The 16,448-nt window shown below is 34.6% G+C and overlaps 1 protein-coding gene across 3 annotated transcripts in view; it reads right to left on the bottom strand.

Annotated features, from left to right (window-relative positions):
* The window catches only part of LOC126765668 (uncharacterized), a 528,704-nt gene that overhangs the window by 433,681 nt on the left and 78,575 nt on the right, over positions 1-16,448 (bottom strand). The window lies entirely within an intron of this gene.

Genomic DNA, 16,448 nt, shown 5'->3' with positions numbered 1-16,448 from the left:
CAAGTGGAAAAGGACCTGGCTTCGCTTGGAATATCCAACTGGGGCCACGTAGCGAAAAGAAGAAACGACTGGCGCGCTGTTGTTAACTCGGCAATAATCGCGTAAGCGGTGTCTACGCCAATAAAGAAGAAGAAGAAGAAAAGAAAAAGAAAGATTAATTGCATAAAATGATAATAGTATCTGAAAGAAAAGATTAATTAAATAAAAATAGTGATAAAATCTGAAAAGAAAGAATAATTAAATAAAAATAATAACAACATCTGAAAGAAAAGATAAATATTATTTGATCATTTAAAACATAAAACAAACATTTGTTTTCACATATTATATTGGATTGTGCACGCCGGCTTAAACGCATAAAATACATACATACATATGTACATATGCATTTATTTTTGCGTATTATATTGGACTACGCAGTCCAATTTCAAAGTACATCACTTTTTTGACATACTTACTTTACAATTGATATTTGCTGCTTCTGATGATATTGCTTCTGCTGCTATTTCCAATTCATTCTGATTTCCAATGCTATAAAAACAAATGAAGTAATTATCTGCAAATTATTTAAAAAAATCACATAAAATTCATTTACTTACATTCTTGTTGTACGAGCACGAATGACATGCGTCTTTCAAACGTTTTTTTTTATTAACCTTTTTGGGATTTTCTTTTGGCACTATTGTTAATTATGTTTTCTCCTTCGCACTCATTCAAATAAATCAAGAAATGAAAGAAACTTTTTTTCATCGCATTTAGGTAAACAAAAAATAACCCGAAAATGTGCGTTGGTGTTAGTGCCTAGAAAAAAATGTGTATCTGTATTGAAATATTTGAGAAAAATGGTTAGCCGTGGCTGGCAGGGTTCCTTTTTTGTGTCCATTCTACGATTTGGTTGATTGAAAACTGCATTCTGTTCGACGACTCAGATTCATTTTTACCGGTAGTAATGGTGCAGATATCATCTGTAAATGTGGCGATTGTGCAGTTTGGCGGCATAGGCATATCGCTAGTAAACAAAATACATAAGAGTTGTCTCAGGACACTTTCTTGGGGTACAGCTGTTTCATTGGCTGTAACCTAGTATATGATTGTCCCTGCTTGTTTCTGAAGTTGCGATTACTCAGGTAAGAGGCAAGTGGTTCAGTTAGATGCTGTGGAAATAGAAGTCTTGATTTATGAAGTAAGCCATGGTGCCATACTCTATCGAAGGCCTCACGTATCAAGAAAAACAGCTGTGCAATTGTGTTTTTTTCCATTGCATCTTCGATTATGCTCATTAATCGATGAACTTGATCGATTGTGGAATGTTGGGATTTAAATTCAAATTGATGAATTGGTATAAGGCTCTCTTCTTCAATTATGTTCCGAAGTCTTCTTATAATTACAACTTCAAGTAGTTTGGGCAAAATAGGCAACAGTGAGATTGGGCGATATGACGAGGCCTCCTGTGCGTTTTTACCGCGGTTTTGTACCATAATGATTTCAGATAGCTTCCCTGACAATGGAACGTATCTGAGATTTAAGCAAGCGTTTTTTATAGATGTAAGTTTTTGTAATGCTTTTCGCGTTAGATTTTTTAGTACATCAGCTGTCACCAAGTCGCAGCCGCGAGCTTTTCTTGGTTTAAATCTACTTTTAATTATATTTTCCACTTCTTTAATTGTTGCTGGTTGGATTTCCTTTACGCATTGCGATCCTTCCAGCTGCGGTAAGGTTTCATGGAACAGAAGAGGACCAAATGTTTTAGTGAGTTTCTCTGAAAAAACTTCCGCGTTTTCTTCGTCGCTTTTGGCCCAGGATCCGTTTGGTTTTCTGAGATGCATTCGGCAATATTGGTTTCCTAGCATTTTTTACAGCTTTCCAAATAATGAAAATTGAGGTCCACGGTTTGATGTAATGACGGCTGGAACTCCAAATCTTTCGTTCCAATTGGCGATGAGAGCTTTTGCGATAGCTTCTGGCCATCTCGAAAGACGTTCAATGACTGATAGACAATAACGGCTACCTGCATGTAAGGAAAATGATCCTACAACGTCGATGTTAAGTGATATTAATTAAAGTGATTTTTGGCATTGTTCGCATGCTCTTGCGAATGCAATACTGTCTTTTCGAATTCCAGGCCAACCAAATCTGCTTGTCAGCAGTTTGGCTGTAGCACGAGTACCTGCGTCGCGTAACCCGTGGGTAGCTCGTAACACTTCGGCAGGGAACTTCCTTTTGATGAATGGTCTACTGTTTCCGGCCGATGCGTCGCAGACTTTTTGTTTATCGCATCCGGGTCATAAGTGCTGTAACGTACCTGCGTTTTGTTGAATATTTTTGAAAAGTATGCTAAGGGTTCGAAGTTTCTGTCCGTTACCTGTTGTAAAACAACTCCTCCAGCTTTATCCGAAGCGTCGATCCATAATAACAACTCGGCATTTTTCGAGGGATGTGCTAAAAGAGAGGCATTCGAAAGCTGAGTTTTACATTCTTCGAAAGATGCTGTTGTAATTTCCGTCCAGTGGAGCTTATGGCGATCGTTCTTTTTGTTTCCGGGGCACATTGCTAAAAGAGGTACTTATTTGCGCTTCGATTGTATGTATGATAAAGCGTCTGTAGAAATCTATTGTGGCTAAAAATCGTTTGAGACCATTAACTGTAGATAGTTTGTCAAGAGCTTTGATAGCTTGTACGCGTTGATTTTGAGGTCGTTTTCCTTTTGCTGAGACGGTGTGTTCTAAGAGTGTGATTTTTCTTTACTTTCCTCGGTCGCGTTTTTAATTTTTATACTCTCGCAACAAAGTTGCTAAGGAGAGTATTATAGTTTTGTTCACATTACGGTTGTTTATAAGTCCTAAAACTAAAAGAGTCAGATATAGGGTTATGTATACCAAAGTGATCAGGGTGACGAGTAGAGTTGAAATCCGGATGTCTGTCTGTTCGTCCGTCTGTCCGTCCGTGCAAGCTGTAACTTGAGTAAAAATTGAGATATCTTGGTGAAACTTGGTACACGTATTTCTTGGCTCCATAAGAAGGTTAAGTTCTAAGATGGGCAAAATCGGCCCACTGCCACGCCCACAAAAAGGCGGAAACCGAAAACCTATAAAGTGTCATAACTAAGCCATAAATAAAGATATTAAAGTGAAATTTGGCACAAAGGATCGCATTAGGGAGGCATATTTGGACGCAATTTTTGGAAAAAAATGGCGGGGCCCGCCCCCTACAAAGTTTTTTGAACATATCTCGGAAACTACTATAGCTATGTCAACCAAACTCTATCGAGTCGTTTCCTTCAGGCATTTTCATATACACTTCCAAAATGGAAGAAATCGGATAATAACCACGCCCACCTCCCATACAAAGGTTATGTTGAAAATCACTAAACGTGCGTTAACCGACTAACAAAAAACGTCAGAAACACTAAATTTTACGGAAGAAATGGCAAGAGGAAGCTGCACCCAGGCTTTTTTTAAAAATTGAAAATGGGGGTGGCGTCGCCCACTTATGGACCAAAAACCATATCTCAGGAACTACTCCACCGATTTCAATGAAATTCGGTATATAATACCCCTTAACACCCTGATGACATGTACAAAATATGGGTGAAATCGGTTTACAACCACGCCTTCTTCCAATATAACGCTATTTTGAATTCCATCTGATGCCTTCTCTGTATAATATATACATTAGGAACCAATGATGATATCGGAATAAAACTTTACACAAATACGGTATTTGAAAAATATGTAAATGACGGATAATGAAATCTCGATTATCACTTTATCATGCGAGAGTATAAAATGTTCGGTGACACCCGAACTTAGCCCTTTCTTACTTGTTTTATATAAAACTAAAACAATAAGAAAATGTGGCCCTCTAGTTTGAAGTAGTTTTGCCACTTCACATCCCCTATAGTTTGCAAGGTGATTCTGATTGCAGCTACAGCATTTTAGCGGTAGTTCGGCAGGTTTTGTGCAACTTAAAGTTGTATGATTTCCGGCGCACTTCACACACCTTGGTAGTTTCCAACAATAACTTCTAGTGTGACCGAATGCCTGACAGGATTTACACTGCGGTACAAGATACGATGGCTGGATGAGCTCGAGTTTGACGACAGAGTTTAAAATATGTTTAATTTCGTAGGTTTTCTTAATGTTTTCTGTAGATTCGAAGCATAAGTAAACATATTTAATAAATGTTTTATTTTATTTTGAAGTGTAAATTAATTTTTTATTTTCTTTAATGGTTTTTTTTTAAAAGTAACTTATAACTCTCGCTTATAACTTATAACTCATAACTGCCCTATTTATCTCTTAATTTTAGTTCTTATAGTATTATAATGCTGATCATGCAAAAAGGATGGCTGTGGCATTTCTTGTTGCGTGATCAAGTTCTTCTTGTAATTGTATTCCAATAGATTTTATGATGACTTTGCATATTGGCTATTGTTGATTTTAATATTCTTTGTTTACGTTAATTCTATTTGTTATGATAGGCGGTTGGCTTGATCCTATGGATGAATGTGGTGTCGACTTACATCACATATGTGTCTACTAGAGATGAATGGGATAGGGGTTTATTTTAGTGGGTTTGGGTTGCATTAACTTGTATGACCTTCGTAACTTTATAAACTTCCTTTTGAAGATGTGTGACAATGCTTTCAAGCTCGCATGAGTGATGAAGGTCTTTTATCATTACTCGTATATCGCGCGATTGCTTGTCCTCGTAGGAGTACCAGGAAATTTGCGATTCGTTTAATTTCCTTGTGAGTATTCTATAGTCTGGACTGTCTGAAAGGTTTATTTTACATGGACTTGGGCCAGTGAGCTTAGATGTGTAAGTATTTTTAGCTTCCGCGTTTATCAAGGAACGCATCAAAGTTTGGTTAAAAATTTCTGATATAATAATTGGCGAAGAGCGATGACTTACTTTTATGGCTGTTTTACCTTCTTCTGTATTATCCGGACTCAAAGACTTCAGCGTTACATCCGGTAAAGAATCTGCTTTGATTTTTTTACTTTTCCTAATTTTTTTCTGTTTTAATAGCCAATTTGTTTCACTTTCCAGCTCTTCTTCGACTGTTTCAGCTACAAAGGTCGATTTGGATGGAGAAGAAACCGTTCGGGTGATTTTTTAAGAGCTTGATAACTTTAAAAAAAAAAAACGCATAAAATTTGCAAATCTCATCGGTTCTTTATTTGAAACGTTAGATTGGTTCATGACATTTACTTTTTGAAGATAATTTCATTTAAATGTTGACCGCGGCTGCGTCTTAGGTGGTCCATTCGGAAAGTCCAATTTTGGGCAACTTTTTCGAGCATTTCGGCCGGAATAGCCCGAATTTCTTCGGATATGTTGTCTTCCAAAGCTGGAATAGTTGCTGGCTTATTTCTGTAGACTTTAGACTTGACGTAGCCCCACAAAAAATAGTCTAAAGGCGTTAAATCGCATGATCTTGGTGGCCAACTTACGGGTCCATTTCTTGAGATGAATTGTTCTCCGAAGTTTTCCATCAAAATGGCCATAGAATCGCGAGCTGTTTTCCATCTTGTTGAAACCACATGTCAACCAAGTTCAGTTCTTCCATTTTTGGCAACAAAGTTTGTTAGCATCGAACGATAGCGATCGCCATTCACCGTAACGTTGCGTCCAACAGCATCTTTGAAAAAATACGGTCCAATGATTCCACCAGCGTACAAACCACACCAAACAGTGCATTTTTCGGGATGCATGGACCCGTAAGTTGGCCACCAAGATCATGCGATTTAACGCCTTTAGACTATTTTTTGTGGGGCTACGTCAAGTCTAAAGTCTACAGAAATAAGCCAGCAACTATTCCAGCTTTGGAAGACAACATTTCCGAAGAAATTCGGGCTATTCCGGCCGAAATGCTCGAAAAAGTTGCCCAAAATTGACTTTCCGAATGGACCACCTAAGACGCAGCCGCGGTCAACATTTAAATGAAATTATCTTCAAAAGTAAATGTCCTTCAAGAAGCTGCTCATTTGTCGGAACGGCCGATATCGGACCATTATAACATATAGCTGCCATACAAACTGAACGATCGGAATCAAATGCTTGTATGGAAAACTTTCACATTTGACAAGATATATTTACGAAATTTGGAATATGTTATTTCCTAAAGCAACAATGTAATCTCCGAAGAAATTGATCAGATCGGTTAACTATAGCATATAGCTGCCATACAAACTGAACGATCGGAATCAAGTTCTTGTATGGACAACTTTCACATTTGACAAGATATATTCACGAAATTTGGTATATATTATTTTCTAAAGAAACAATGTAATTTCCGAAGAAAATGTGCAGATCGGTTAACTATAGCATATAGCTGCCATACATACTGAACGATCGGAATCAAGTTCTTGTATGGACAACTTTCACATTTGACAAGATATATTCACGAAATTTGGAATATGTTATTTCCTAAAGCAACAATGTAATCTCCGAAGAAATTGATCAGATCGGTTGACTATAGCATATAGCTTCCATACAAACTGAACACATAGTTACTAACATAAATGCATCTGTGAAGGGTATTTAGCTTCGGTGCAACCGAAGTTAACGTTTTTTCTTGTTATTTGCTTAATTCGGATAAGTTAGAGTTCGTTCAAAAACAATTTTTACTTTTTGCCTTAAATCACTAACCGTTTAAAACTTATAAATCTCCCGACACTCGCTAGTCGTAGGGAGATGCTTGGTATAATATTTCTTGTAAAACTCATGAATGGGTCAGTCTGTAGCCCATCTCTCTTATCTGATATTAATTTTAACGTTCCCGCTCGCTCTACCAGGCAGTTTTGACTCTTACTTTTAAAATTTTCTAGAACAAATTTTGCGTTAAACGAACCATTCCACCGCATATGTCATGATTTCAATTCTCATTCTAGCACATTTGATCTAACAGACTCACTCCTTACCATTAAAAAAATTATTTTATCTACTCTTAACAAGTAACATTTAAAAATAATAAACTTTAATATAATTCTTGAATTTAGGTGTTGAAATTTTTGTTTCTGTAGCTGAGAAGCTTAAGATCGCAACGCTTAAAACTCTCTTGTATTTTATGACTCGGCTAATTCCGCTCGTTCGCCGATTGCGCCCCTCGCGTCTGTTGGGCGGGAGGAGGGTAATCGTTGGGTATTATCATCATGCGTTCGAGCAACATATCTATCAGGTTACATGGTGTTCCCCTACCAGGAGGCGGGGTTTGTCTGTCCATCACGATCTTATGAAAATGTGGTTACATTAAGGAATATAAACTAGCTTTTCAACTGCTTTGCCGACTGATAATGTAGAGTCCCTGGCCACCTACAACTCTGGGTAGACAGCTGGTTTGCCGTGCGACAGAAACAGCTGATAACCACTTCAGATGTGCGAAGGAGAATTTAGCGAGAAAACTAATTGAGTGTTTTTAAACTGGTATTATTTTTTGTTATTGTTTTAAAATTTTATATGTTTATGTGATAAATTAATTATGGTTTTTAGATATTAGTGTAGATAATTTAAATTAAATTGATGTGCCGTGTGGTGTCAGCGATATTAAGGACCTCCGGTGAATCTGTGGGCGAATTTCCACAGCCTGAATTGCACGTACTTATATTAAAAAAAATTGAGGAACACACTTGACTGTTGACAGTACACATTGACACTTTTTCTAGCAACATGACAGCCTTAAGCAACTTAACCATGCAATTTTGGCTGAATGGGAACAAATGCATATGTACGAGCTAAAAATCTTGTGGAGTCAATACATCGTCTTGTCCAATTGGTGAAATGCCTCCCAAATGTTTTTGTATTGAAATAATTTTTTACACATATAAATATTTCAATTAAGACATTTGAATTTAATTTTGTTGTTTAATATTAATTTCTTGTAATTATAACAGCCAAGGAAAACATATTAATTATTTTATTGGGGTATGTGTGCACGTAAAGCGCGTAGGTTTATGTTGAAATCTAAACGTGTCTATTGAATATTCAATATTGGTCGCAGAGTGTGCGTACGAATTGGGCGTCATTTTAAGTATTGTATTTTAACTGCAAAAGTTCCCCATATGTATATTATCCACGAATTCATTTTCATCGATTTTCCCATGCGAATAAGATATCTTTTGTGTGTAATTACAAAATTGCATTAAAATCGCTCTAACCCTTTAGTAGTGAAGAAGTAAAAAACATACACACTCAAAACCTTTCGCTTTTAAAATAGTAGTGTGATATTGAACTAGTCCAAAACAGTTTTCCGGAGATTGATAAAATATCTCGTCAAATGAAAAAGTTTTACATTCAATGACTTAATATTGATCGTTCAGTTTGTATGACAGCTACATGCTGTAGTGGTCTGATATCGGCGGTTCCGACAAATGAGTAGCTTCTTGGGTAGAAAAAGACTTCTGTAAAATTTCAGATCGATATCTAAAAAATTGGTGGACTAGTTGGCGTATATGTATGCAGTCAGGCAGACGGACATAGCTAAATCGATTAAAAAAGAAAGAAAATAAAACATTAATTTCTAATATAGTGTAAATGAAATTAATTACAAAAAATAAAAAATATTTTTCATCGCATGTCTGTTTCTTATATTTCGAGCTCAATTTGTTAAGCTGATTAACTTTCAAATGATTTTGTCTGTAGTAGAATGTGTTTTGTTTTCAACTTTTAATATTTTTGATAAATAAAATGTCACTAACTTATTTCTAAATAAAAAATTTCTTTACCTCAAAAAGTACCGCTACAAAGTGTTGTCAAATATGCACAACACTTGAAAATTTTGATTGGTAAGCTTTGCGTGGCCATGTGTCTTAAAATACATATATTTATCAGAAAGCTGAGATTTTTTCTACATAAAATTGGATAACTTCAATATTTCTCACTCAAATTTCTGGTCGTTAAAAATAAAAGAAATAGTATTTTTTTGGTTTGATCGGAATTTGAATTGCGCGCCAAAAAGCAGTGGAGAAACTGTGACCACTAAAAAGTTAACAGATATTCTTCTTCTGGTCTATATTATGATATTCTAACATTTAGTTAAAATCGGAGAACCACGGGTACAAAACCATGCCGCCAATTGATGGAATGGCCCATATATAAAAATGATCAGGATGACGAAAAAAGTTGAAATCCGGGTGACTGTCTGTCTGTCCGTCCGTGCAAGCTGTAACTTGAGTAAAAATTAAAATATCTTGATTAAACTTGGTATGTATGTACTTTCAGTACAAAAAAAATTTCGAGTTCGTAGATGGGCGTAATCGGACCACTGCCACGCCCACAAATTACCATCATTCCAAATTATATAAAGTGCTTAATAACTTAGTACTAAATTAAGATACAAAATTTATTTTTGGCACAGGCGATCGCAGTAGCAAGGGTCATCTGCGTCTAATAAGTTTAATGTACATTTCTTCTAAGCCACTAAATCTACAACAACCAAATTTTCTGAGTTCGAATACTATTGAAATTTCTACCGACAGTGTGAAAATGGATGAAATCGGAAGATAACCCCAATCACTCCCCATATAACGGCACTGTTCAAAACTACTAAAACGGCAATAAATTCATTACTAATTACGCCAAGGACTTTAATTTTACCACCGAGATGGTATGATTAGGCTTTATGAGAGCTGGTGTGAAAATTAGACAATGGGCGTGGCAGCGCCCACTTTTAAGTGAAATCCCATATCTCGGGACACGACTAATCCATTTCGACTAAATTTAGTACGTATCATTTTTCTAACATTCCTATGTTACAGTGTGAAAATAAGCAAAATCGGACAAAAGCTACGCCTACCTCACTTTCCAGTACACAAATTAAGAAATAATTAATATAGTGGAATAAAATTTCGCAGAAATAATTCCCATAAAGTATGGCACCTTTTGACCAAAAACTGTCCAAGTCCAACTAAAACTGTTCATTACCCTAGGTTCCGAATATTTAGACCCCAGTATCTATAGTTAACTTTTGTCTATAGTAGAATGTCTTTTGACCGAAAATAAATGAATTTCGCGGATAATTGTTCCCTGACAATGTATGTCTGTATGCCAAAAATTAGCCGAATCAGACCAATACTTCCCAGAGCTCCCATATAACTAATATAAATATTTTCGAACTTAAAGGTGACTTTATGCTGAATATATCAGCAAATATTTGAGTTTTCTGAATGAAATAGGGAGAGCATATTTTAAAAATGACAGTGTATCTTTGCGCAAAAAATGGATAAATTTTAGCGAAAACTTGACTTAGTCCCCTTATAACCATTACCAGGATTTTTCAACATCCGGCTGACTTTGCTCCATATGATTGGTGATTGTATGTGAGGTATGTACCTTACTGATAATATTTAATGGATAATATCGGGTCGATACTAACCCAACTCCCATATACTACATATAATGATTATCGTTTCTCTAATAAATCTTATGCAGAATTTATCGGCCAGTATAAGTATGAGTTCTATAGAATATATGTACATATATATAAAACTTCTTAGATTCTGATCCTCTGGTTTACGTTTTACATCTTAAGGTATTTCCCTGACTTTAATTCAAGTTCAACACTAATTTTATTCTTATTAAAGAGTTTTGCCCTAAGTTGACCCATCCCTCTTAATTGAGCATAGAAGTTAATAAAACTGAAAGAAAGTAATCTTTGCATAATTCTTTTCATGAATTAAAACAAACCATCAAGTAATATTAAAATACGGATTTTCGTTTCCTCCCAAATCATTATTAGAATACTTCTGCTCAATTTTGTAACCGACAACGTATCGGTTTTGTGATACTGCTTCGGAGACTACGATCGATTATTACGACCAAATAAGCGAATGAGGAACCTATGAACTGTAATTTTTTCTGTTGATAAAACAGAATTCTGATCTTGTTGCTGAGATGAAAGGGCGGCATTCCGGTATCGTAAGATCATTTGTTTTGCTTATCTGCATATATGGACTTATTATATACATACATACATGTACTTATTTTGTTATTCGAACCGCCTCCGTAATTAAAGTCTGCAACTAAGCAAATTAATTTACAATTAATCTATCACTTAATTCCATTTTTCTTAACTTATATTTTCTTATTTTAAGTAATAACTAGGTACATACATACATATATACTTAAATGCAAACGCTACCTGATATTTGTATATAAGATATGCTGCATTGGTATCCGGTAGTCTGGGAAATTGTTTCTTTTAACCTATTTAGAAATGCATGCTGTTAACTAATACGTAATTGTATACTGAACGCCTTAAGTAGGTTAATCTGTTGGTCCTTAATTGCTTAGATGACAAAGTATGTAGTGATGCCGAATTCAGTTTCCGATCCATACTAAAAAGCCTTTTCTAATATTTAGCTCTTGGCAGGCAATGGTAAACCCTGTAAATTTCCTTCAATGGTGTAAGAGCGAATTGCAAATGTATCACATACCATTGATTGGTTAAAGTTTCTCAGTGGCGGATTCAAAATTTTTTTATGCGAGGGGGTTTACTTTGAACATATTTCTAATACTCATATTACCTCGTAAATGTTTCTAATTTTTAAAAATCTTCATTTTCTCCGATTTTGGGGATCACTCAAGACTGACACTGTTCCTAAATGTAATCCGTAGTTCTCATGGTAAATGCATGGTAAAACTAACTTGTCAAAAAATATTATTATTTTTCATATATTGACAAGCTTTTCAATATAGTAAAATATATCTTCATTTTGTAACACGCATTGCAAATTCTAGCAGGTGTCATAAATAAGTAAACACTTATTATTTAAGCTAGAGTACAAATATCAATAGGAAATGGTTTCAAAAAAACAAATATATTTGGGGTACTCACAACCCGTCGTGAAGCATCGAAAAATCGTAAAATGATAAATTTTTACACTTGCTTAAAAAAATTGTTGCTGGATTTCATACAAAAATGAGTTTACACATTTACAATTAAGATGTTTCGAATCGTTATAACTTATAACTTTATGAGACTTGTGAAAACCGTAAACGACATATTTGGGGTACTCACAACGTGTCATAAAGCGTCGTAAAATCATAAATTTTTATACTAGGTTAAAAAATTTGTTGTTGGATTGCGTACTATCTAAAATACGTTTACGCAAATACAACTCTGAACGCTATGTTTTCGAATCGTTATCACTTATAATTTTATGAGACTATGTGAAACCCCTAATTAAATAACATTTTTCAAAATTTAATTTCCATTGCTCTATGAGCCCCTGTGTTTACAATTGTAATTTGAAAACTTTATTTGTCAAAAAATCAATGACCATGAACCGGTTGTTGAATTAGATTTTTCTAAGAATTAAAGGAATTATAATTGCAAATTTCTAAACGTTAAATTAATTGAACTAATAAGATTCTCAAATATTTTTATAATTGTAATATACATACAATATATGGGTCATTCCATCCGAAATTCACATTAAACATTATTTGTGGTGTTTGAGGCAAAATATTGAACACATATTTCTTTTACTTTGACTCAATATAAAAAGTTTTGGAGTTATGAATTTTAAAAATTTCGGCGTTTAAAAAAGTTTCTTTAAACATTTTTGTATACGAAATGATGTATTTCACTAAATAAATAACAAGCCAGCCTAATCATTACGATTTTTCTCAGCTTTCCAATGAGATATAGTACCATTACATGTCAAGCGAAATCATACATAAAGAAGAAGTCTACACAATCTAATATATGTGTATGTACTTATATAACAAATTTGGAAGCGAATATTGTACTGTACAACTCGTGGACAAAATTATCCTGCCAAGGAATGCATTGCTACCAATCAATTTTATTTCAATTACTAGTTCCCTTTAATGATCGATTCCATAAGAGCATTGACGCATTTACCATTAAAATGTACTGGAAGAAAAACACCTTTTCCATATCCTTTCTATATTTTCAAAAATATACGAAGTAGTAGTGAACCATTCGATAAAAATATAGTAAATACAGGGTTTGTCCGGAAAGTAGTAGGACTGATTTTCTTCCACCGCGACTGTACGTCGGAGCGTTACTAGCGGCTCCGAGCACTTGTAGAGTCAAGCCAAGCATTTTCGCCCGACGTGTTTTTGTGAGGGGTGCAAGCCGAAAATGCAGCGTTCATTGGAGCAGAGGTACGCGTTTAAATTCTGTGTGAAACTCGGATGTTGCTTTACTAAGAAGTGGTGTGTGCCCGTGCTGGGAGCCTGCGAGTTCGACAAACAGCGATAATGTGACTCGTGTGCGCAAAGTTTTGAGCTCAGACCGTCGACTAAGTATTCGTTTAATTGCCAAGATGTTAAATTGATCAAAATCTGTGGATCATAACATTGTGACGAAGCACTTGAGCATGCGCAAAGTGTGCGCGAAGATGGTTCCAAAAGTGCTCACTGACCCCCAATTTTTGAATATCGTAATCACAAGTGACGAGTATGATCCCAAGACAAAGAGGCAATCTTCCGAGTGGCACACTCCGGCAGAGGGGATCCAAGCAGCATGCACCTCGGCTTTTAAGGCTATTCCTGAGAATGCCTTCCGTGACGCCTTCAATGCTTGGAAATCGCGCTGACAGCGCTGCATCTACGCAGAAGGAGCCTATTTTGAAAGTTTTTAATATTGTAATGATTGGTTCAATAACTTTTTTTTACATCGACTCAGTTCTATTACTTTCCGGACAAATCCTGTAAACTTCATCCATATAAAAAGTTTTTAGTTTTTATTCTTTCACATTATGTTTTTCATTTCCATTCACCACGGCTAAATTACTTCCATGCATATAATTACCCGTATATTGTCGCGAAATACTGTAAAACAACATCGATAGCTGATTTGTACAAATTATTTTGGAATTATTATAATTTGTAAAAGGCTCCTCACTCTTTTCACACAATTTTTTACAAATCCCGCAGACTTATTCTTTGGACTGAAAATGGTCGTCATTAGTTTTTAGTATTACAATTTATATATTTGTAAAATAAAAAGAATAATAATAAATCTTTTACTAAAAATAAATTATTCCACTCATTGGGCACAGTGTCTTCTTTAATTAAAAAAAAAAATAATAAAATGCAAAATCAGTTGGTTTTTAACAATATAGGTATTAGATCGCTCGATTGCATCCCAAGTTCGATCGTATCTTAATTGTATCGAAAACATGTCTTATGTTAAATTCGTCAATTGTACATATGTAAACAATCATGACAGAGAACAAAATCAGGTAATAAGTGTAAAGAAGTTCCGATGTTATAATTTACAGTATTTCCGAAAAAGGTTATGATGTTCGTTTATATATTACAGCATCTGCCTGTATTACATATGAGTGCTCAACTTTTTCAAGATTTTATAGTGAGAGCATGAAATATTAGTAAGTGACGAAAGACATACCTTTAGTACATATTTATACATGCGTACATAGAATTTTGTCGCAAAATTTGTTTTTCCTTCACAAAGTCATGGATGCTTAAACGTACTATATATTTATATGCATGTATGTATGTGGAGCTGATCAAAAATAAGCTACTTTCTAATTAAAAATCCACAAAAGTCTCAAGATATAGAACCATTGTCAAATTAGTTGTTTTATTATTACCATTTTGGTCTTTTTTCGAATTGATATCAGACAGGTTAGGTGATCGAAAACTGACAATTGTATGTAGTAAACGAGGGCTGACTAGTTGGGCTTGTAATTTACACTAGTTATAAAGTATTCTATATCTATTCAATTCTACTGCAGGGTAATTTACATATGTATGTATATGATATGATTATAGAAGAATACTTGTGTCTGTATAGTCAAGCACTAACTTTAATTTGGTATAAGTGGAAGCAATGACATATGTGTGTATATGCAATGCAATGTTATTATGTTCATTTTACACATTTACTCAGATATATATATATATATATATATATATTAGAGTGGGTCAAAAAATTATTATATTTTTCGCTTGGTACTCTGAAAAATAGATTTTAATACACCTCTACCTCTCAAAATCTCTCCCAATAGAAGCTCTTAATTGTAACGGAAAGGTCCTCCGTCTTATGGTTTTCTATTTTTTTTTTTATTATCATATCCTGATTTCACACATTTGTAGAGCAGTAAATTTCCTACAAAACTACGAGTTTTCCGTTATATAATATTTTTTTTTTATACCCTGAACAGGGTATATTAAGTTTGGCACGAAGTTTGTAACACCCAGAAGGAAGTGTCGAAGACCCTATAAAGTATATTTATAAAGGATCAGTATGTCAAGCTGAGTCGATTTAGCCATGTCCGTCTGTCGGTCCGTCTGTCTGTCTGTATATATACGAACTAGTCTCTCAGTTTTTAAGATATCGTTTTAAAATTTTGCAAACGTCATTTTCTCTTCAAGAAGCTGCTCATTTATCGGAACTGCCGATATCGGAGCACTATAACATATAGCTGCCATATAAACTGAACGATCGGATTCAAGTTCGTGTATGGAAAACTTTCACATTTGACAAGATATATTCATGAAATTTGGTATATATTATTTTCTAAGGTAACAATGTAATTTCCGAAGAAATTGATCAGATCGGTTAACTATAGCATATAGATGCCATACAATCTGAACGATCGGAATTAAGTTCTTTAATGGAAAACTTTCACATGTGACAAGATATATTCATGAAATTTGGTATGGATTATTTTCTAAGGTAACAATGAAATTTCCAAAGAAATTGTTCAGATCGGTTAACTATAGCATATAGCTGCCATACAATCTGAACGATCGGAATCAAGTTCCTGTATGGAAAACTTTCACATTTGACAAGATATATTCATGAAATATAGTATAGATTATTTTCTAAAGCAAAAATGTAATATCAGAAGAAATTGTGCAGATCGGCTCAATATAGCATATAGCTGCCATACAAAATGAACGATCGGAATCAAGGGCTTGTAAGGAAAACTTTCGCATTTGACGTGGTATCTTCACGAAATTTGGCATGGATTACTGTTAAAGGTAACAATATAATCTCCAAAAAATTGTTCAGAACGGATTACTATAGCATATAGCTTCCATACAAACTGAACACATAGTTACTAACAGAAATGCACCTGTGAAGGGTATTTAACTTCGGCGCAACCGAAGTTAATGTTTTTTCTTGTTTTATACTCATAATAGAAAAAATTGCCTTGAAATAATCAAGCTTTAACCCTTAATATCTTTTAAACGGTTAGGTTTACGAAAAACTCGTTAGAGGTTATTTTGTAGAGCATTTAATTTCCTACAAAATCTATAAAGCGAGATATCTTTCAAGTAGTTGGAAGCAGGATACAATTTTTCTATTTGATAATAAGAAAAAGACAGAAATTTCGAAGGAGAACTTTCCAGCTACAATTAAGAGCTAATGATTAAAAATATTTTCGCAGAGGTGTTAAAGAACATATATTTCAGATTTCATTAAGCGAAAAAAATATTCGTCT

This window comes from Bactrocera neohumeralis, unplaced genomic scaffold (genome assembly GCF_024586455.1).
Source record: "Bactrocera neohumeralis isolate Rockhampton unplaced genomic scaffold, APGP_CSIRO_Bneo_wtdbg2-racon-allhic-juicebox.fasta_v2 cluster11, whole genome shotgun sequence".
Taxonomy (NCBI): Eukaryota; Metazoa; Arthropoda; class Insecta; order Diptera; family Tephritidae; genus Bactrocera; species Bactrocera neohumeralis.
This window is presented reverse-complemented; position numbering and strand designations above follow the sequence as displayed.